Source organism: Ambystoma mexicanum, chromosome 6q (assembly GCF_040938575.1).
Source record: "Ambystoma mexicanum isolate Mex_15411 chromosome 6q, UKY_AmexF1_1, whole genome shotgun sequence".
In the NCBI taxonomy this organism is placed as follows: domain Eukaryota; kingdom Metazoa; phylum Chordata; class Amphibia; order Caudata; family Ambystomatidae; genus Ambystoma; species Ambystoma mexicanum.
In genome coordinates, this window is record NC_090937.1 from 739,084,135 (window position 1) to 739,106,430 (window position 22,296).

The 22,296-nt window shown below is 44.2% G+C and overlaps 1 protein-coding gene across 2 annotated transcripts in view; it reads right to left on the reverse strand.

Moving 5' to 3' along the window:
* IQCM (IQ motif containing M) overlaps window positions 1-22,296 on the reverse strand; it is a 1,823,621-nt gene that overhangs the window by 199,391 nt on the left and 1,601,934 nt on the right. The gene's annotated exons all lie outside the window — the stretch shown is intronic.

Sequence of the window (22,296 nt, forward strand, 5' to 3'; positions counted from 1 at the left end):
TTCATAGGTTTCATGAAATCTCTGCTCCTTCCACCAACGTCCTACCTTCTCTGACAATCCTCCTCCACCACCCCAACAGCTTTTAACCCACCTCATAATAAGCTCCTTCAACCACCTTCAATTCCCCTGCACCTTTTTTCTCATGATGTTTTCCAACCTCCTCCAGCACTTCTACATCTCCTACAACACTTCTTTCATCACATCAAACTCTTCCACCGCCTCCAACACTTCTCCACCCTCCTCAATCTATTTCCCAATCTCCTCCAACACTTAACTCACCATCTACCCCAACTTTCCTTTGACCCCCAACTCCTCTCCACCTACCTCCTGCTCCCCATCTCGCTCCTCGCCCTTACTCCTCAACCACTTGCAGGTGCTCTAGTCTTCTTATCCAGTCTTTACTTCTGCTCACCAAATCACTATAAAAACCATCCTTCTGCTACTCCAATGAACCACACTTAATAATGAAGGTTCTGTTCTTTTAGGTCTTTTATAGGGGCTCTGCCTTTCGCAGGGCTAGCTCATTGGGTTGTATGGGTGCCCCAAGGTAAGGGCCAGTTCATGATTGGTTGATCCATGTTCATTCCCTCTGGTGCCGGCCTCGGTAGACATAGGCTCCAACACAGGAGTCGGCCATCTTGAATTATATTTGTTCATTCTGGCTTGCTGTGGTGTCCTGTATTATTTCCATTCATTTGGATTTGGTACATGAGTTGGATATGATATCTCTGAGGGTTTTTACAGCTTATTCTGGGAATTCGAGAATGCCTGGGTTGGCCTTTGTGATGTTCAGAAATATAGTTTGGGCATTATGAGAGGCTGTGGACCCAGAGTTAGGTTCAGGAATATCGCTGGACCTGAACTTTAACTCTTATTGGTTGTGGATGTTCACTGGGGTTGCTGCGAGTTTGCAATGTTTGCAGGCTTCCGCCCGTCTGTGGTTCTCCTTGGACTGGAACTCTAACAGCAGTCGATTATCCCATTTGTTTGCTTGAGTCTTAAATGGGCCTGTCTGAATTTTAGGAAGGTCCAGAGGTTGTTGGCCATGGCCTAAACAAATTATGAGTCCAGTGGTTATCTTGTGGCAGTCCCCTTCTAAGCAAACATACCACAATGTGTGGTCCCATGGGATTCCCCATATACCTCCTCTGGGGCCACCACCCTGGAGCATAGGGAGAGTCTCTGACCCCTAAGATATTTGCACTGCCAGCATTTACAGCCAAGCAGAGGAAATGGTCACAGATTCAACATTTCTTCATCTTTACTGACAAAAAGATCATACTGCACCCTCCATGAAGACTCAACTGATTGGTAGGTATGATAATGCAGTTAATATAAATATCTTTGTTTTATTGTATATGGTAAAACAATCTTTACAATACAAATTTATCAAAACTTTACATCCACAAAAAAAGAAAAAATCAATATATTCAACATTGAACATTTTCAAGCCATTTTAAATTCATCATATTCCAGATTCAAACATTTCAAGAAATTTAAAACTGCATAAATCACAGAATTCGATTGGCCATTTAGTATATTTGTCCATAATGCATCTCCATCAATAACATCGATATTATAAGTAAATTGTTTATAAAACAGCAATATCTTAAAATTTACTTCTGAACTATCTACCAAAAGATGTCTCAAAGATTCAACAGTATTCACATGTTTACAAAATCTACAAGAAATCAGATCTCCACTTAAAATATTCCTTCTAAATAAAACCTCTCTTGTTGGTAATATACTAAGACGAAGTCTTAAAAATTGCTCCCTACCCTTTTTCTTGGGAAAAAGTCACATATATCCCAGCAACACAGCAACCATTTCATGGTCATAGGCTTAGTGGTTTAATGACTTATAACTATGCATAGTATCAATCATTCTCCTCCAATCATCTATAGAAAATGCGTTCTTAATGCACATCAATTTATCACTTAATTAATGTAATGAAAATTCCAGATCCTCCAACATTTTACTACAGGATGCAAAGTAGCAAGCCATAATGTTATTAAAAGCCTGCTCTAGAATATAGCCCATGTCTTCATATAACATGTTCTTCATAGGGCAGTGTGAAAAACCAGAAGGTGTCTCACCCACTAGTTCTTGGGGATTTGTCATTCAGGTGGCCAGTACACTGCCATCGCTTTTGGATCCAGTTCCTGGGTGTGGACCAGTGAGGGAAGATCACCTGGGTGAGGAGTCTTCGGGGAGTGGGACACCGGATGGTGAGACGCGATATCCCCTTCCTTGTAACACCTTTACCCCATCCTACGAAGTAGGATATTTAGGAACCCCCCCTCCTTTACAACACACACACTTTCTCACTGACAGCCCGCTCTAAGGGAAAACAGAGTAGCACCAGAGGCCTTGTACCTGATATGTCCCAATACAATGGTCAGACGAGGTCAGGCAATTATCGACAATCACTCGCACCTGACTTCCATTACAATTCCCCACACGGATACAATCCAGACACGAGAGCACACTCTGAGCGAGGCAAAGCACACAAGGAAACAACAATTTCGAGACGGCAGCTGAGCAAGAGAGGAAGGGTGTCAAAACCAAAAGGGATTGCAAGGAGGGAAATTCCCTTGACCTTTTCGACAAGGAACTGTTACTTTCCCGAAAGCTCAAGAGAAAGCGTGAAACCAGGAAACCAGGCTGAAGAATCCTGCACTGTGTGTCAGAGATACCGGGGGGCCTCCCGGGTCAATAATCAAGGCGGAGAGAATCACCAGTCACTGTAGTACTATCCTTTCCTCCAAGAACAAAGGCGCTTCAGTGAAAGCAACACAGTCGGTGAGTTGGGGAGATCGATACAAGACCAGTCTGTGTTGAAGCCAAGGTTGCAACCAGCAACATTGTATGGTGAGTGCTGGAACAAACATTGTTAAAACGCGTGTGATAAGAGACGCGAGTGAAGTTAAACTGCTGATGAGTTATTGAACTTTCAAGCAAGCTATAATACCTTTCACAGAGTGGTCCGGCACCATGTGGGTGCTCAATCGAAGGTCACTGTAAGGTATCCAGCTGAGGAGTAACGAAAGTAGTTAGATTTGATTTGAGCCCGGTGGAAGGAGATCATTTGAAAGTGAATGAATAAATGAGAATTGAAGTGGTCCTTCGATGGGTCAAGCAAAATCCTGTGCACAGTCGAAAGTCTTCGATTTTGACGAAATAATGAATGTTTCGAGAAATATATGAATCTGGTCCAAGCCCGGCAAAGGAAGACCAATTTTGAAGATTTTGTGTTAAAGTGGGTCTGAGCCCGGCAGAGTGGCACTCGGGGTGAACAGTGAATCACCTAAGAAGGTTTTGTGTTAAAGTGGGTCTAAGCCTGTCAGAGGGGGACCCGGGGTGAATCGAAAATCACCCAAGAAGTTATACATGATAATCCTGAGGAGAAAGGAACTTTTGAATGTTTGTTTATCGTATCAGGCCCTCTGAAGTAAGAGACTTTGAAGGGCAAAGAAACTTTGTTACAGAAGGCCCTGATACTGAGATTTGAACTGCATCCTCATGCTAGAGAAGCCAGAGACTGTGCTTAGCTCGAGTGTGCCACCTTGTCCCAAGCGGAAATTGTGGGAAGGGCAGCCAACGGCTTGAATATCCTGACATATCATTTCTTGAACACCTTTCTTTTGCATAACATTGTTTCCCACACTATTTGTATTTAGAAGTAAGGATTGGCAATAGGTTTATTAGTATAGGCCCTTTTATTTTGACAAGACACCACTAGGACTGTATTATTATTATTTGATTGTCGTAGCTTGCTACCATCTTTAGATATGGGATTAGATAGGTGTTTTTCAAACCCAGTTGAAGTTCAATAAACACCCTTGAACTGTGAAAACTTGTGTCTGTCTTACTGTTTGATGCCATGCCTTTCTTACAACAGCAACATGTATATATTAAATTCGAAAATCTTCATTTAGCTCTACAGAGGACAGAATACAGTCTCAGTTCATATTGAATAAATACAATTTGAACACAATTTGGTAGATTAAGTACTTTCCTCCATATAAAGGCTTCAAACAATTCTAGGTTTTCCATAATCAATAGGGGCATTATCTCAATGTCATATAGAAATTTAGGAATAACCCTCCCTCATAGTATTTCACAATAGGAAGAATGGAAAATGTCCTATTTTTGTTATATATGGCCTTCATTTGTATGATCAGGCCCTCTACTTTCATTCTCATATATTCCATATTTTCACACTTGGCTGATTTATTAAAGATAGGAAAGCCTAAGTAAATCAATCTATCAGTGCGCATTATCCTTTCATGTTCCAAAAGCCACGTAACCAGAAATCTTCTTCCTACACGTAAAACTAATAATCTTTGTCTTAGTCTTATTATTACTGATATCCTTTCTTTCCTGCATAGGAAGAGAATGCATTCAACAGATCATGTTCCACCCAGTCAAAACGCACAATATCATCGGCATATGCCTTCACAGCAATATTTATGGTTTCCTATTTTTGGTGAAACAAAAGTTGTGGAAATGATTTCTTCCTCTAAATCAGTTAAATAGAGGTTAAGTAAGCAACCTTGTCTTAAACATGTTTCTGTTGCAATTTCTTTAGATCGTTCACCTTTACCATTCAATCTGACTCTAATGTTAGTTCCTCCATACAGTTTTACCAACCATTTTAAAAAGCCATTCCGTATTCCCCATCTCTCAAGCTTAAGCCATAATAGATTACGATTTACTGAATCAAAAGCAGCAGTCAAATCAATTGATGCAACAAACACATATTCATACCTCTTTGGCCATGCTAGATATTGCAGTATTCTACGCATAAACCCATTCATACTGATACTGTGTCCCTTTCTGAATCCCACCTGAAACTATTTTAATCTACCACATTCAGTAGGCCAAGTCTCTAAATGTTGTAACAATACTGACGTAAATATTTTTTGATCCACATCCATCCGCATCAAAGGCGTATAGGTGGCAGGATCTAAACGATCTCCCTTCATATGAATTGGAAGTACATATATTAGTACATAGGCCAGGAGCTAACTTGAAAATCATCTTGCTCAAACCATTCGGTCCCAGTGCTTTAGATGAACTTGCTCTATTAACAGCTCAAAAAATCACTTCATATTCCATAATACTAACAGTATCCTGTCTGTTACTACTGTACAATGGCAACAAATAATTAGTCCCAGAACTCTTTTTGTATATTGACTCAAAATGAGAAATCCAGGTTACCTCTAAAATAGGATTTTGCTGGATGACTGCTTGAGAATTATTCACTCCATTTAAGGCCTGCTAAAAATATGCTGTATTTTTATAACAAGCAACTTCGGTATATATTCTGCGTTCTGATTCATAATACTACAGTGACTTAAAAGCCAATGCTTATGGTTGTTTTTTTGCTTAAAAATCTGCTTCATCTTACCCTCAATATCATATCAATATTCCTTTTCTTTAGCAATGGAATCACTGCTCTAAGAATTATTTTGCTGTAAACTAATATTCTATCATATTGAAAGATGTGTCTAGCGGTGTGCAGTCTTTCATTATTGTTATTGTTGCTTTTACTCTCCATTCTTTGAAATATATAATCTCAATAACAATGAAAGACATCTTCAGTAAATGTATGGTGTTTCCAATGATAGCAGCTCAAATTACAATCCTTCTCAATTTCACCATTAAAGTCAGTCATCCGTGCATTTGATAATCCAATCTTATTCTTACCATGGTTAACCATTAATGAATTACTCTGTATAGTTACTCTATTACGTAGGGGCAAGTTAAAATCTGCAATTAATATATTATGATCACTAAGCAACATTTCCATTATTTTAAACCTCTTACTATATTCATACAGTCTGTGGTCAACAAAGATATAATCCAGGGTTGCAGATTTCAAAGCATTTTTCCATGTCTTCAGACCTAATGAAGCATCCACCCCGGATGTATTTAACATTCTGAAACCCAAGGAGTTTAACCTATAACTCCACTCCATCTCATTCCTGGTTTTCCTCTTCAGGTCACATTCTAATATTAGCTCCTCCTCCTTTTCCAAACATTCCATTTATATGCATGTAGAGTTAAAGTCACCTGCAATAATCATGAAACCATCCAGATGGTCCTCTGCCAAATACATATGAACTTCTCCAATTTATCCAGAAAAGCTCTCAAATCACAAATGCCCTCATGCCAATAAATATTGATAATCAAGCATTTTATTCTGGATGATCCAAATTTTAGCTTTATTATAACAAAACATGCACCTTTCTGAATCGTGCTCTCGATAAACTCTTTATTTGTAAGCTCTGATTTAATTGCAATAATACGACCTACCCCTAGACATCTTAAAAGCAAACTCGGTAACCATCCAACAAAGGGCATTTAATGAGTCATGACTCTTGGATTAAAATAATATTATATTTTTTGAAGAACATACAGAGGGCAGGATTATTAAATAGGTTAATATTGTCTCTTGAATTCCAACTCACTACGTCCACCAGATTAAAACATACATTGCTGTCAAAGTGTAGTAATGGATCTTTATTATTAATGGCTGCTGCTATCCATAACCAATCCACTACAGTCTCCTTATTTTAAATGTATTGGGGAGCTAAATTGATCTGTCTTACTCTATCCATGTTTTTGTTCAAGCAGACTGTCATTTCTGAGCGATATTGACCCGCGAGGGAGGACACAGGTATTTTTTAATTCCCACTTTCTCCCAACCCCTTTCTCATCCTCAGAGATAAACACCTCAAACTGCTCAAGGACATGTGCTTGACTCAAAATTAAGTTCAGCACAATGCCTGACAATTCCTACTGATACTTAATCCACTCTATCAGCCTTCATAAAATCCACACAATCAATGTTATAGCTCTTAATTCCAGGATTTCTGCAAATAAAGCAAGAATATTTCAATGATTCAATGAAAAATATCCAGCATCTTTACCCACATATTGCATCCTCAATTTATTTTTATTAGTTCCCTTTGTAATAGTGTCCCTATGAAATCTTTCTTGATTTGATCCCTCCTTACTTGCACTTATAATACTCCATTTAGGGGCCATCACTATAGAATCCACAGAACTAGCTCCTCTCAAGATGCTCTTACTTTTAATATGCATATAAGAATCATTAGTTGCCCACCTTCTATTGCTCTTTTGACAATCCTTGTGCTCCAAATGAATAACTTGATCATTAGATTCAACATTGAGATCTCTCAGTTTATTATTATTTGTGGTAAAGGATCTCACCACATTACCTGTTCCAACACTTAAATAGGAGCAAGAAGGCAAATCAACTTGATACTCTGACACGGGTAGTATAGCCCAGTGGCAACGCGCTTGTCTTGGAAGCAAGAGCAACACAGGTTTGAATCCTGGGTCCACTCTTAGAAACCTCTTTGGTATTAAGCGTGTTATAAAAATCCAATTATAATAATCCCAATTTTCTCATCTTAAAAACTTGCATCCCACTCTTATTCACATTCTCAGTTGGTACATTTTCTTCTTGTATTTTCTTAATAGAACACTCAATACGCTCCTTTTGTTGATCATACTGACTTTTTAAAATGGTTGCTAATTCATTTTGTAACCTGCCACCCAGTTTCTGAACTTCATGAACTATTTCCTCATTTTAAGTACCTGTGAGTTTTTTTCAATCTCACAACTAGACATAACTGGTTCAACTTCCTTACCTATCATGTTGTCTTCCTGAGGCAATTTTTCAGAAATTATCGATAAATGATGCAAGAATTTTCTTGATGAATCGCTGTTGATCTTTTTAACTTTTAAATGTTTCATTTTTTTCATTTGCTTCCTACCATTACGCTCAGGTACGTTTGCCTTCTCAAACATAGATTAATCTTTTTTTGGGAATCCAAAACCTCAACCACAGTGGGAGCCACATTTAGGTTAACCAAATTTTGCAAGCTTGTGATACTTCTATAATACAGCTACCATTAATATGTTCATCACAATCTGGTTCTATTACCTCTTCTGGTCTTAATTCGTCAGGTGGCTCGTCTATATTTATTTTTAACTTACTTGAGTGATTTTCTTTTGAAATATTTTTCGTCTTAACTGGCATTATCTTATTAGTAATACTTGCTGCAACTTGAACAAGGTTAAGTAGGCTGGCCGCTAAAAGTCTGTCCTGTAAGCAACACAAAGTAGAGTCAAGACCTGCTAATTTAGACATTAATTGACCTAATAATTCAGTATTACGTAGAACCCCATCTGAGATCTTTTCATATAGATGAACAAATTCTGTTAGAACATTGTTTACTGCAATAATTACAGATGCATTGTGGTCTTGAGTGTGTTGGCCTTAATAATGTTGTAAAACCATGCATCCTCAACGCTGATTGTTCATCTTCCGAGTCATCACTCTCCGAAAAGGAAGAATCCATGCCTTTAAATATCGAATGGGTATCAATAAACCGATCATTTGAACCACCCTCTATAATACCGGTGTTTACCCCTAATATCTCTATGTCCGCAATCTCATCACTGTTATGCCTTTCCAGTGGATCTTCCCTGGTAGTTGTAACCTGTAAAGTACAGATTTTAACTATCGGTTAAAAAGATTATTAGAATGTTCACAATCAGGTGACGGAGGAAGCAGTAATGCACGGGCTGAATCCAACTGTTGATTCAGATTAACGGCCATTGCTCCACTCATTTTCTGTTTAACGTTACTTCTGAGATTGTACATTCAATGAAAAGTTGATCATAAATAAGCCCACTGCTTACCTTAGCTTGTAAGCCCAACAGCCCAACATTAGCACACTTAACTACACATTTGTCATGCGTGCCCTATGTGCACAACTGGGCTATATCTATCCACCAGCAGCAATCCACTGTTCGAGCCAAGCCGAGGCTCCCAGATGCCAATGTCAATCCAAGATAACGAAATGCGGACTGAAGTAATCAAACTGCTGATGACCTTTGTCTCCTTGTATATAGCGTTTCTTCAGTCAACAGCCCAACATTAGCACACTTACCACACACTTGCCACGTGCACGCTACGCGCACAGCACAACTGAACAATTTTTATCCACTAGCGGCAATCCACTGTTTGAGCCAAGACGAGGCTCACAGGCACCGAGGTCGATCTAAGATAACGAAATGCAGACTCAGGCTGAAGTAATCAAACTGCAAATGACATCCGTCTCCTTGTATGTAGCATTTCTTCAGTCAGCAGCCCAACAGTAGCACACTTAACCACACATTTGCCATTCCAACAGGGCCAGCCCAGCCCGAACTGCTTGGTCAAATCGCTTCTGCTTGGACCAAGCCTGATTTGCATTTGGTCTTTCCCCATCTGTAATGGCTTGGTCGGAAGAAAAACAATGGTCTGGAGGGTTGCCCAGAGCTGTGCCAATGGTTATAATTTGTTCAAAACCATCAACCTTTGGTTTTGCTTTAGTCACCACGAGTGGTGTGGGTATTCCCAGACATGGGTCCCGAGCCTGTCGGGCCTAGAGACGCAATCTACGCCTCACTGAAGATGCCCAACGAGGCTGAAAAATATCTGGGGATGCTTGTGGTTCATGCAGAAGGCATGTGGCCTAGCAGTTTGTGGTGGACTGCCCCTTGTGGGGTGGACCAAGCCTGATTTGCATATTGTCCTTCCCCTTCTGTAATGGCTTGTTAGCCTGAAAAACCATGGTCTGGAGGCTTGTCCAGAGCTGTGCCCATGGTTATGATTTGTTCAAAACCTTCCAGCTATCAACTTGCCCAGACATGGGTCCCGTGCCTGCTGGGCCTAGAGACGCAAGCTACTCCTCACTGAAGGTGCTGTCATGACCCCTGCCCCTGGCCTTAATAGGCAAGCCATGTGGGCTGTGTTGCAAACTTCCATCATGGCCTTAAAGGTCTCACCATTGAAAGGAAGCGCCCCCAATTTCAGCACGATCTTCCCCGCAATGAGAGACAATAAGGGACTCTCCCGTAGTGGGAATAAGGCCAAGACAGAGTGCGGGTGAGCGTAAGTGGGAGTTTATCCAAAGAATAGGGCATGCAAAGAACTCTGCAACCTCCGAGAGCGCTCTGTCTGACAATAGCAAAGACAGGCGTATTTCTAATACAAAAAACGTCATCAGAACCTACACACTATAGGGGGCACAAGTTAATTGGGATTGGGTGGCGTCGACTAACTATAGGTGTTGCTGCAGCGTGGTTGGTCTTGGCGTGAGGACGTCACTGGTCAGCCTCGTGGGTTGGGTTGGGCCTGGCAGGCCAGCTTGAGGTCATCCGAGCGGTGTTGGTATGCTGGGGCAGCCTGTGACAAAGATGAATACCTCTCCTGACTCGTTTGCCCTAGGCCATGCACACTGCAGTTATTCAAGAAACGACATCTAAGTTCATCAATAAATCGCTCGGCAGTTTGTCTTATACCATAAACGCAACGCATGAGGAATGCACCTCTTGAGAGGTCCGGTGATTGTCGGTTAGGGTGAGATTTACCTGTGTCCTATTGACCGGTATTTTAGGTCGAGGGGCTGAGTTTTGGGGCCTGAGCCGACTGGTACATGCCTGTCTGTCGCGTTAGAAGTTATTATATAAATGGGTCTCTGTGTCTTGTCCCAGTGATGGGGGTCGTTCTTGGGGTGGTCTAGGGGGGAGGGTTGTGGACTTTACGAGAGGGTGCTGGTAGATCAGTGGATTCAAAACGTGGGTTTATTACCGTGCTGTAAATAACGCAGGTGGTGGGCTGTGGCCTTGGGTGCGGTACCGGGGCCTCTGACTCTCTGAAGCGGCTCCAGCTTGGTTGGGGGAGGTGAGGGAGTGCGGCACAGGCCTTAGCTTCCTTATCTGGCAGGCTTGGCAGGGTGGGAGGGAGAATGGCCTTGCATATACTCACAAAGGTTTTTTCCTCGTGCGTTGCTAACTTTTAAATGCAGAACTTTTATAACGTTCCGTCTTATTTTGATGTTATTTAAACACACATATATATTTCCATTTCGTTACACATTTCTTTAGTACAGTCGGTCCGAGTACCTTTTCGTTACCTAACATTATATTTACTACATGATGTGATTATTTTATGTACATTAAACGTTACACGAGGTCGTTCTAGGTTATGGCCTACAGAAATTGATGCTCGCTGCTTTAGGTGATTAAGAAAACATATATAAGTAAGTAAAGGCTATACATTTGGTCGACATCTTTCTCTGTGGTTGTAGCAGCACTAGTCCAGACCTAGGGTGGTATCATGTAACGTTACATCTTTATGGTTAATTCACAGTTTACATGATCTGTTTAAACCGAGGTAGTTCGTTAATACCATTACTTGAATTATTTTCTACTTTCTTCAGATAGTGATGCTTCAGCTTTTTTCCCGTCACCCCGGCCTCGCGGACCAGGTCATGCAGGGTGCGATATTACATTGTGGATGAGAATAATGTTACAGTGTTAGCATCTCGGGTTAGCTCATATCCGACTTTCTCATGGGAACGCGCTCGCAGCGGATCTACCAGGGCTACTGCGGCGGCAGAGATGCATGAAAGGTCCTCCAAAGGTGGGGGCCTCGTTACAGTGTGCTGAACTCACGCCATGTTTGCTAAACAAGATGGCTTCTAGGCCTAACTGAATTTGGGTATATGCAGGGAACGGATATGTGTGGGCAATGTCGTCGGCGGGTGACCCCTCCTCCACCTGGGCCCGGGTGGCATGAGGGGACGGCCACCGAGTCATAGTCCTCACCTGGGGAGAAGGCTGCAGGTGAGGAGGGCCTCGCGGCCAGTCCTCCCCTACATTTCCCCCCTTTCGTTACTAAAGTAACGAATTCTTTAGCTCTTCTAATCTTCTACATTCTTGCTCCTCTATCACTGCGTCATCCCATGCAGGTGTTCCTTTTCTAGGCATCCAGGCTCTGCATACCCCCCTCAAGCTCTCACCTCTTCTAGCATACTCATCTGGGGTACATGTTAAATATATACAGTCACCCGTCTCTTCCAAGTCTACCCAGACCTCCTCATACCATTCCAGTTCCACATCTCTGGGTTCTTTGATAGTGGTGTGCCATAGTTTGTCTACTATGTACTTATCACGGCACATAGGCACTAACTGGTATCTGGGAGTGTTATCCGGTCCTGTCTGTACATGTACTTCTTGTGTCGCCTTAATTGTACCACCAGAGTTGCCCATTGTCACCATCATCATCGCACCGTTAGGGACTGCGTTAGCACAACATCGAAGGCCCACCTGGCACAGGCAGAACACCACGAGGAGGACCACCGCCACCGGTATCAATAATTTCATCGTCATTCCAAGCCAGGAGGGAACCCAGGAGAAGATATTGTCGAACCATGAGCTGTCTTTAGCCCCACCTTCCAGCTTCATTTTCTCTCCCAGGTTATGGACTGCTTCAATGACGTGTGACAGGGACCCATTTTCTGCGTCTTCAGAAGGTACGAACGTGCAGCACGCACTTCCTATTTTTCGGCAAACACCTCCATCGATTGCTGTTAGCAGGTCCAGAACATACCTGTTCTGCATGGTCATTAGTCGCAGAGCTCGTAATTCCACCTTTATTATGTTGAATCCTTCTTCAGTGTCATTGGCCAGCTGAATCAATTCCCACCGTGTGATCTGAAGCCATTTTGCATTTGCTCTTGCTTGGACACTTGAAACCAGTGAGGCAAAAAATGTTTCCACGGAGCTGAACAGGCGATACCTGTCTGGGATCTGTGCCAATAAATCGGATGACGCTTGTGATATATAGTTTGATGCTCGCTTGTTCCGTGATAGCTCCTCTTTTTTCCCTCCGGAGGACAGGACATAGAGGTGTGCTTCTGCAGTGGGAGACGTCTCGTCCTTGTTCATGTTTCCTTGCGTCTTTTTATTTTTGTCGACGTGGCTTTCTGGAATCACCATTAGGGCCGAATGCAAAGTGGCCATTGAGCAGCTGCCACTCCATGCCTGGGGAAGGTGCAAGTAAGCCTGATTCCCGCACACCCAGTATGTGTCCATTAGTGCTGCTGTTCCTTTTTTCATGTCTGGGATGGTGAGAGTTTTGTTACAGTTTTTGTTCGTTCCCATTGCCACTTTTCCTTCTCCCTTGAAACATAGTTCGTTTTGTATTTCACTTTGTAGCTTGAAGGGTTTCTCCATCGCTGTTACCCATGTTAGTTTAGAGATGTGTTCTTTCCATATTGGTAAGCACGTTTTTTCCATCCATCGCAGCTTGTCTGGTTGGACACCTCTCAGTGCTTCCGCTTTGCACAGTACTTCTTCATCTTTCCATTTGTTTTCTGAAAACAGCGTCCCTTGTATTGCAAAGAAAGGTTCTTTAGGACAGACCACTCCAGACGCTTTTGAATAGCACGTTTTGTTGTCCTGTATTATTTTGAAAGAGACATCGTGTGCTTGAAAGGTGTTCTTTATTCTACACAGTGTGAGATGAAGGAGACATTGGGCATCCACAATGGGCAATTCTCTTGGCAACAACACTTTGGGTGTACCTGATGCATGGGGGATGAGCGAACAGACATAGCAGCTTTCATTAGTTGTCTGTTTAGCTGTTGTACTCATATCTGCGTACCATTTATTTGCTTGGTGGGGGTGTCGTGGGTCTTCCATCTTGTCTAATCCTAACCCATAATACTCATCATACCCCCTCCTGCTTGTCTCTCTTCTTCGCCTACTTCTCTCCCCCCTCCTATACCTTATAGTTTCGACAGGTGTAAGAATAGGCCCCCCTTTCTCATTCCCTCCCCCCTTTTCCAATTCTTCATGTAGGTACTTGTGTTCTGTCATTGTAATTACTTTTCCATTTTCCTCAATAAACAACAAGTCGCTGTTTTGTATCGGGGCGGGAAGGGTAGTGGGGCTGTTATATATTTCAGGTAGGGACATTGTGTCATTTTCCATACCTTTATCTTTTGATCGTGACGGGGCAGCAGTGGGTGGTGCAGTGTAGTAACCCCATACAAGGCGGGATCCATCCCAGATCAAAAAATCACCTTCTTTAATATTCATATTTGTAATTGAATTCGTGCCAGGGGCAAGGGTGGTGTTACTCCCCCCTCCCCCCTCGTTCATCTCAGTAGAGATGAACGCTATGACCCAATGTGTCATTAGGCAGAATATTGAGATGAAGAACACAATAACACACATTGATAAACCGCATTCGTATGAATATGTCAATCTATCTACTAACATTTCTCTAAATCTAACAAATCTATTAGTTGCAGGCTGCCCATCCGATGCCATAGTAAATCCTGTTTGAGACATAAAAGTGCATTAAGTACACGCATGTAAACATTTAGAACGTTGTGAAATTTTTTCGGCAAAGTATGGGAGTGGGTGAAGGAGGGGGTATGTCCACAGACAAGGTAACTTTACAAATATTACTATCAGTACATTATTTCATACATAAAGAGAAAAGTCGAGAGAGAGAGAGAGAGAGAGAGAGAAAAGAAAACTTCTCCAAAACCCAAAAAGGACCAAAAAAACCTTAAAAAGGTGTGAAAAATTATATATATATATATATGTATATACACATGTTCATTTCAGTACGCATGTCGTGCGCCATTCGTGTTCAGTGTTCAGCACTTAATGCACACAAAATTCCCATCATCCATTCTGCACAATTTCATTGTCCGCAGTTGTCTGTGCCTCGTCCTGTACCTCACCTTCCGCGGCGCTATAAGCTCTGCGTACGTCTGTCAAATGCACCCAGTATCGTAGGCCCTTTACCTTTACTGCTGTGGGTGTGCAAAACACTACCTCATAAGGGCCATGGAAACGTGGTGCATTCCACCTTCGCACAAAACTTCGGACATATATAAGGTCACCAGGCATTAGTTGTAATGGTTTTTCAGGCATTGTCTCTGTTTCTGTTGTGTTCCCCTCCTCTCTTGTAGAGGGGGGGGCTAGTTGCTTTGCAATTACGCGCGCTGCCCGTGTCAGTTTTCTCAAGTACTCTGTGAACTCCTCTCCTAATATCGCTGCGCTTCTGTGTGCATCAGAACGTTCACGGAGAGGTGAATGCGCTGTGTGCATCCTCCTTCCCGTGACGATCTCATGCGGGGACAAGTGGTGGTCTTTACTTGGCTGATTTCGTAACTCGAACAAGGCCAAAGGCAGGCAGTACATCCAGGTCTTTTTAAGGGAAAAACACAGTTTTGACAATCTGCTTTTTAACAGACCGTTCATTTTTTCCACTACGCCATTACTTTGAGGATGATAAATTGAACATAATTTGTGCTTTATTCCCAATAGGGTAGTCACTTCCTTGAATAGTTCATTAACAAAATGCGTGCCGTTATCTGAGCGAATAACTTCGCAAATCCCCCAGCGCGGGAACACTTCCCGCACTAGGAACTTCGCGGCGCCCTTCGCATCAGGGCGCGCACAGGGGCCTGCCTCCACCCATCTCGAAAATGGACATACAACCACAATCATGTAGCGAGCCCCGTTACATCTTTCTCCCATGTCTACATAATCAATGTGGAGCTCTCTGAATGGGCCATTTGGTTTGGGTATCGTTCCTCTCAGTGTGCGCAATGTCATACCTGAGTTGTAAATCTGACATGTCGTGCAGTCTAAAGCCAGTCTTGTGACATGTTCATGGAGGCAAGGTGCAAACCAATCTTCTTGTATCTCTGCCATTATGTGTTGCTTTGCGTTATGTGCGGGAAAGTGTAGTTGTTGAAATGCTATTTCTAACAATGTGACTGGCATTACCGCTTTTCCTGAACTTTTTTGTCGCCATAACAAATCAGTCGGCGATTTGCTGCATCCCCTTTTAGTCCACAGCAATTTTTCTTCTGCACTAGCTCCCTCTTGCAGCTCTATTATTTCCTGTGTGGGCATCATGTTGTATCCTGTGGGGACCTCTTGGCTTGCTGTGTGGTGCAACATGTATTCTCCTACTACACCTTTCTGTAAATACGAAGCTTCTTTGGCAGCGGCGTCTGCTGCCGCGTTCCCCAAAGATATAAAATCTGTATTTGTGGTGTGGGCTTGGCATTTTACGATGGCCACTGCCGTGGGGTCTTGCAGAGCCTCAATCAGTTCTTTCAATAGTTCTGCATGCTGAACTGGTGTTCCATCTGCTCGTCGGAACCCTCTCCGCCCCCACCGTGCCAACCCGCCGTGTACTGTCGTTGTCATGTATGCTGAGTCGGTATATATTGTCACTGCGCACCCCTTGGCGGCATGCAATGCTTCTATTAGCGCAATTAGTTCTGCTGCTTGGGCTGAGTAGTGGGATGGGAGGCGGTGTTGCACTAGTGTCTCGTATTCATCTTCCTCTAATCGTACAACTGCCATACCCACATGTTTCTCTCCTGTCTCCATATCTATTGATGCTGACCCGTCTACGAAATACACCTCTCCCTCGTTCAGGGCATTCTCAAAAATCACTTGATCCTGACCTTCGTCACCTGTGAATGTAGCGCAGTTGTGGTTTTGCATGTCCTCTACGGTGCACGCCTCTGTGATGAATGTGGCTGGGTTCACTGTTTTACATCTTACTATGTGGATGTTTGCGCTGGACAGTATTATTTCATATGCTGTGGCGCGTTGTGTTGTCAATGTGCTCTTTGATCGCTCTAATATTGCAAAGAGTGAGTGTTCCACAAACAGTGTCACAGGACAGCCCATCACTATCGTGGCACTTTTCTCAATCGCGAACGCGGCTGCAGCTAGAGATTGCTCGCACGCGAAATGACCTTGCATTACTGCGTCTAGGGTGCCACTATAGTAAGCCAGTGGTTTGTGCCCTAACGATGTCTTTTGTGTCAATACTGCTGTCATCAGTGTTCCTTTGCAGTGTGAAAATAAGAAGAATTCGCGCCCATAGTCTGGATTTGCCAGTACTGGAGCGCTTGATATCAGTTCTTTTAGTGAGTCAAATGCTGTGTTCATCTCTTCTGTCCATTCTATGTGTTTGTTTTCCTGCTGTGCCTCTTTTAGTGCCTGTAACAAGGGCCTTGTGTATGCTGCATAATCCAATATCCATGCTCGGCAATAGTTGCACATACCCAGAAATTTCTGCATCTCTTTTACTGTTTTGGGCTCCCCAACTGCTCTAATCGCCTGTGCCCTGTCGGGTATGATCCGCTTGCCATCCTTTGATATCAACTGTCCCAAGTATAGGACCTCGGTCAGACAGTATTGTAACTTCCCCTTGTCCACCTTGTACCCTTTATTGGCCAATAATGTCAGGAGTGTTATTGAGTCCTTTCTACACTCTTCCTCAGTTTGTGCACAGATCAATAAATCATCAACGTACTGAATCACTGTGCTTTCTACACACAAATTCCCCAGATCTTCATGTAGTACCCTGTTGAATATGCTTGGGCTCTCGCAATACCCTTGAGGCAGTCTGCAGTGTTCGAACCTCCTCCCCCCTAGTGTAAACGCTGTTAAGTACCTGCTCTCCTCTGCTAAGGGAATCGAGAAAAATGCATTTTTTAAGTCAATAACTGTGAAGTGGGATGCCGTTTTTGGAATGTTGCACAGTATTGTTGATGGGTTCGGGACTAAAGGGAACTCCTTCTGAATCACATCATTGAGTGGGCGTAAATCCTGTATCATCCTCCATGAACCTCCCTTCGCCTTTTTAATCGGGTAAATGCATGTGTTGCATGGGGAGTTTGAGGGCACTATTATTCCTTGTGCTAGCAGTGCATCTAGTGTCTCTCTGATCCCTTCTTCTGCTTCGCGTGACAATGGATATTGTTTTACCCGGGGTATAATTGCTCCCGGTTTCAGTTTTATTACCACAGGCTGAACCTCATGTAATAACCCCACGTCATGGGGGCCCTTTGTCCATATGTTAGTGGGTACTAACCGCATGTCGTCATCAAAGAATGCATGTGGTGCTCCTACCACTGCCATTAATTCAACTTGAGTTTTTCTGGCTGTAACTACAATGTCACACGGCATTGCTAGTTCCATCACTATTTCGCCATCTGTCTCAGTGTCTGAAAATAGCTCCTCGTCCGAGAGCTCCCTCAGTGGGATATTTGCATTTGTACACAGTACTGTCCGCCACTCACATCCTTCCATGTCAACGCCAATCACACATATTCTGTTTGCTGACACGTGTACTGCGTGTAAATCCAACGATACCACTGACCCGAGAGCAGTGTCGGGGCTTGCTATGGGGCGGAAGAGGAATTCGGCTGGAATCCTCCAATCTATCCTTTTTAGTTCTGGTACTATGAGAGCCAATGCTCTCATGCCCTCAACAAACATCTCCTCGTTTCTTGGTAACCCTCTGATCTCTTGCATAATTGTGTGGCCGTGTATTACTGCTAATATGCGGAGGGGGCATATGCCTGGCGTCGAACATACGATACCGCTCCCTGTGAATGATATTGTCATATTTAGTTTGCTTAAGAGATCTCTCCCCAGCAAATTAATGGGAGAGTGTTCATAGTACAGTAAGGGTGCTTTCACTGTTTTACCCCCCACTGTCACATCCAATGCTTCTGTGTAAGGAACTTCAATTACAGCCCCAGAGAACCCCTGCGTCTCTAACGTTCTATTAGATAACGGGAACCGGCCCTCTCTAATGCATGATTTCTCCGCTCCCGAATCCACCATGAATATGAACTGCTTGTCTCCTATCTGCGCTCCTATCAATGGTTCCTCTGATGCATTGTGGGTCGTAGATAGTACTGGACACGCAAGTGCTCTCTGTGGGCTGTCCTATGCGGGGTGTCTCATTGCCCCCCCTTGATCAAAAATGTTCCCCGAAACTACTGACACCCCGCTGTAAGGTGCAGGAGCAGGTGCTCCGTTAGCTACTGTGGCGAAAGTGTTACCTGGCGTGTATTGCATATTGTCATTATTCTGTGGGTGGTTTTGTGTCCTGTACTGATGTCCGTGTAGTTGTGCGTTACTTCTTTGTCCTACATTTTCTGGTTGTTGGTATTGTCCCATGGGGAGGCCGTAGGGGCTTCCTGGGTGGGGGTGACCGTACTGTTCTGTCTCCTGGAACCCGTTGTTTTGTCTGCTCCTGCACTCTCTTGAGTAGTGCCCCCATCTCCCACAATTCCAGCAGCTCCCCTGTGGACCTCTGGGACCCTGCCACCCATTACCTCCCATTCCTCCATACCCTTGTCCTCCTCTTCGGCCCCGGTACCCACCTCTTCCCCCTCTTGGGGCCCACTCTTGCCACATTGGACCTCCGTTCTGCTCCTGCTCAGTCCACTGTTGTTGTCCTTGTCCTGCCCAATTTGCTGCTATTCTTCCTTGTATTGCTATTTGCCCCTCCTCTCCTTCCTCTCCCTCCCTCATGAGTGGGAGTCCTGCTACCGCTGCTGCAACCTTCACTAGTTTTGATTGTACCAACTTTGCCTCGTCTGCCAACCTTTTCTGTGCTACTTCCCTCTCTCTCTCTTTGATCCTTTTGCAATGGTGCACTATTATACTTTGGATCTCTGGCCACCCCTTCGCCTCAACGCCCGCTATCTTATCGAGTGCCTTCTGCACCTCTTTTGGGAGCCCTCTCTTAATGATGAAATAAAATAGAGATGTGGATTGGTGCCAGGGCGTGCCCGTTTCCGCTCTCCACATCTCCTGCACCCGGAGAATGTAATCCATAGCATCCTCCCCGTCATTCATTGTACATTGCATTACTGACTGTAAATCAGGGGTATCTGGGAATGTCTCCCGCAGCGCGTCCCACACCCTTGCTCGTACTGTATTAAAGGAAGCCCCATCATGACGATCATAATCTAACGTCACGGCCGGGAAACCAGCCTTAGCCCATACTCTGTCCGCTTGATCTCCTACTGCGGTTACTAGTAGGCTTTTCACATCGCCTACTGCCAATGGTATGCCGGCGGTATGTTTCTCAAATGCATATATCCACTTGCTCGCCCCTCCTGACAGCTGGGGCAATAATTTCATTAAATTAGCCTTATCCATCTGAGCCCATGGTATATAGTTTGGTCTCCCCCCCCCTCTGTGTATCAATGGAAGTTGTAACTTCCCTTTTGCAGTTGCACCCTCCCTTTCCTTAGTCGCTGCTGACTCCAATGACGCCATCTTCCCCACCCTATTTCTTAGTCGTCCCATCCATTCGTCGTCTATAGTCCCTAGTGAACATGCACCGTCCACTTCCTCGCTTTCCCCTCCCACTGCCATACTCAACCTATCACTGTCATCCAACCCTCCTCTGACATCACATAACAAGTCCTCTCTGATCCCTCTCTCTCGTGATACATCACCAATGCTCCCTTCTACTGCTCCTACCTCTATTATTCGTGTCGGCTCTTCCTCAATCCTGAACAGTATTTCCCCCTTTTTCCATCCTTCCTCAATCTGTCTACCTTCGCTCGACGCTCTAGACGTGCGTCCTGATTGGGTGGGGGCACACGCTGTGCGCTCACATATGTCTTTTATCCTTGAGAGTTCATCCCTTGCCACAGTAAGCCTCGACTCTAAGTCACTCGTTAGCTTCTCTATATCCACCCTCTGTGTGCTTCCCTGGGCGCGCTCTCTGGTGCTTTCGTATGGCGGGGGGGCTGTTGGTCTTTGTGGTGTACCAGTTGTGGGGGGAGGCACATACGTAGGGTCGCTGTATCCTGCTGCGGGGGCTGGTTTAGGTAATATCGGGTACAAACTAATCACCTCCGCAGGTTGTGCTGTACTTAGCTGTTCCTTTTCCTCTCTTGGAATCATCAATGGATTATCTGTGGTGGAAGGTAGATCAATATTTGGTGCCGGAGCTTTGGGTGGGGGTACCTCCTCAAACAATCTCCAGAGGTCTAATATCTCCTTCCTATTTTGCCATTGTTTCCCCTTATACTTGAGGCTAATGCATGTTCGTACCATATCAAGAACGCTTTTGTCAAAAGACCCTCCCTCGGGCCAAATCTGGGGCAGACCCTCCCCCTTCAATTCTGTTACCCATTGATCGTGATATTTATTTATTCGTTCAGCGTATCCCGGTAAGCTCTTACAAATATGTGACAAGGGAGTTTCGGCCCCCATCCTCTAAATCACTCTCACAGCCGTGTCCACCTTCTTTACGTTTAGTTAGGTGTAGATCTATGTATGTATACCCTTATGGCACAGACAAGAGCGGACGTCTCAAATATTATCACCCAAGTTTGTTCACTGCGCAAATCCTTTCGCACTCACCATAGCTCATCTCTTTCCCATTCCCATACACTCTCATATGATTCCGCTTACAACTGATCAAGTACTAGTTATGGTCAACACTCTCTGGCGCCACCTCGCGGTCAACCGATCGTCTCCAACACTCACACGGTGCGCGCACCCATCACAATGCCTTTCCACTCACACTTCTTCTTATTTCCTCCCTTTCCTCCCTGGCCAGCTGTCCCTATTTTTCTGCTAAGGTTGCTATGTTCACGTCTGTACGTGCCACTACTTAGTCCCTACTCCTCAAAATGTGCTCCCTATTTTATAGTCCTTCTACAAGTATATTTATCTTATATCCTTTTCGCTTTCTTCCCCTGCCCCGTGGAATGGAAAAAAGAAATAGAGAGAGTAGCAATCACTAAAAAATATTCCCGATGTCTCCTTTTGCCAGACACCAATAACTTATTTCTTACTTCTTCATATATTCCCAGTACTAGTTTAGATAGCACTATGCGGCGCCGCCTTCCACCCCCTTTCGGAGCTAGGTTTCCGTCACTTCTACCACTTCACTTATTTCTTACTCCTAATGGCCATATGCAAAGAAAAGATAAAGAAAGTTTCAAGATCCGTCTTTAGTAAACCCCCGTTATTCTTCTCCTCTGCCTGTCCCCGTTCTCCTGTTCACCGTTTCCCCTCCCTTCCCCTTTACGATCGCTCGCACTCAGTACTCACGTGCCCGTCTTGAACCGATAGTCTCCGAAACTGGGTCCGTCCAGGCGGTGTCACCGGTAACTCAACGGTCAGCCCCTGGCTCCGGCGAGCGGCACTCAAAGGGGATTTTTTTCCAATCGGGATCCCGTACCCTTTCTCATTGAGTGCGCACTTCTTATTGTGCCGGTCGCCGTTGGCGGGCGGCCTCCCGGAGCCGGCTCACCGTGCGTATCCCTTCTCGACCGGAGATTCTCGTGCCACAAGGGGGTCGTTAGAAAGGAGTTGGGAAAAATAATTTGGAGATATCACGCTATCGGGGTCACCACTGAAAGGAAGCGCCCCCAATTTCAGCACGATCTTCCCCGCAATGAGAGACAATAAGGGACTCTCCCGTAGTGGGAATAAGGCCAAGACAGAGTGCGGGTGAGCGTAAGTGGGAGTTTATCCAAAGAATAGGGCATGCAAAGAACTCTGCAACCTCCGAGAGCGCTCTGTCTGACAATAGCAAAGACAGGCGTA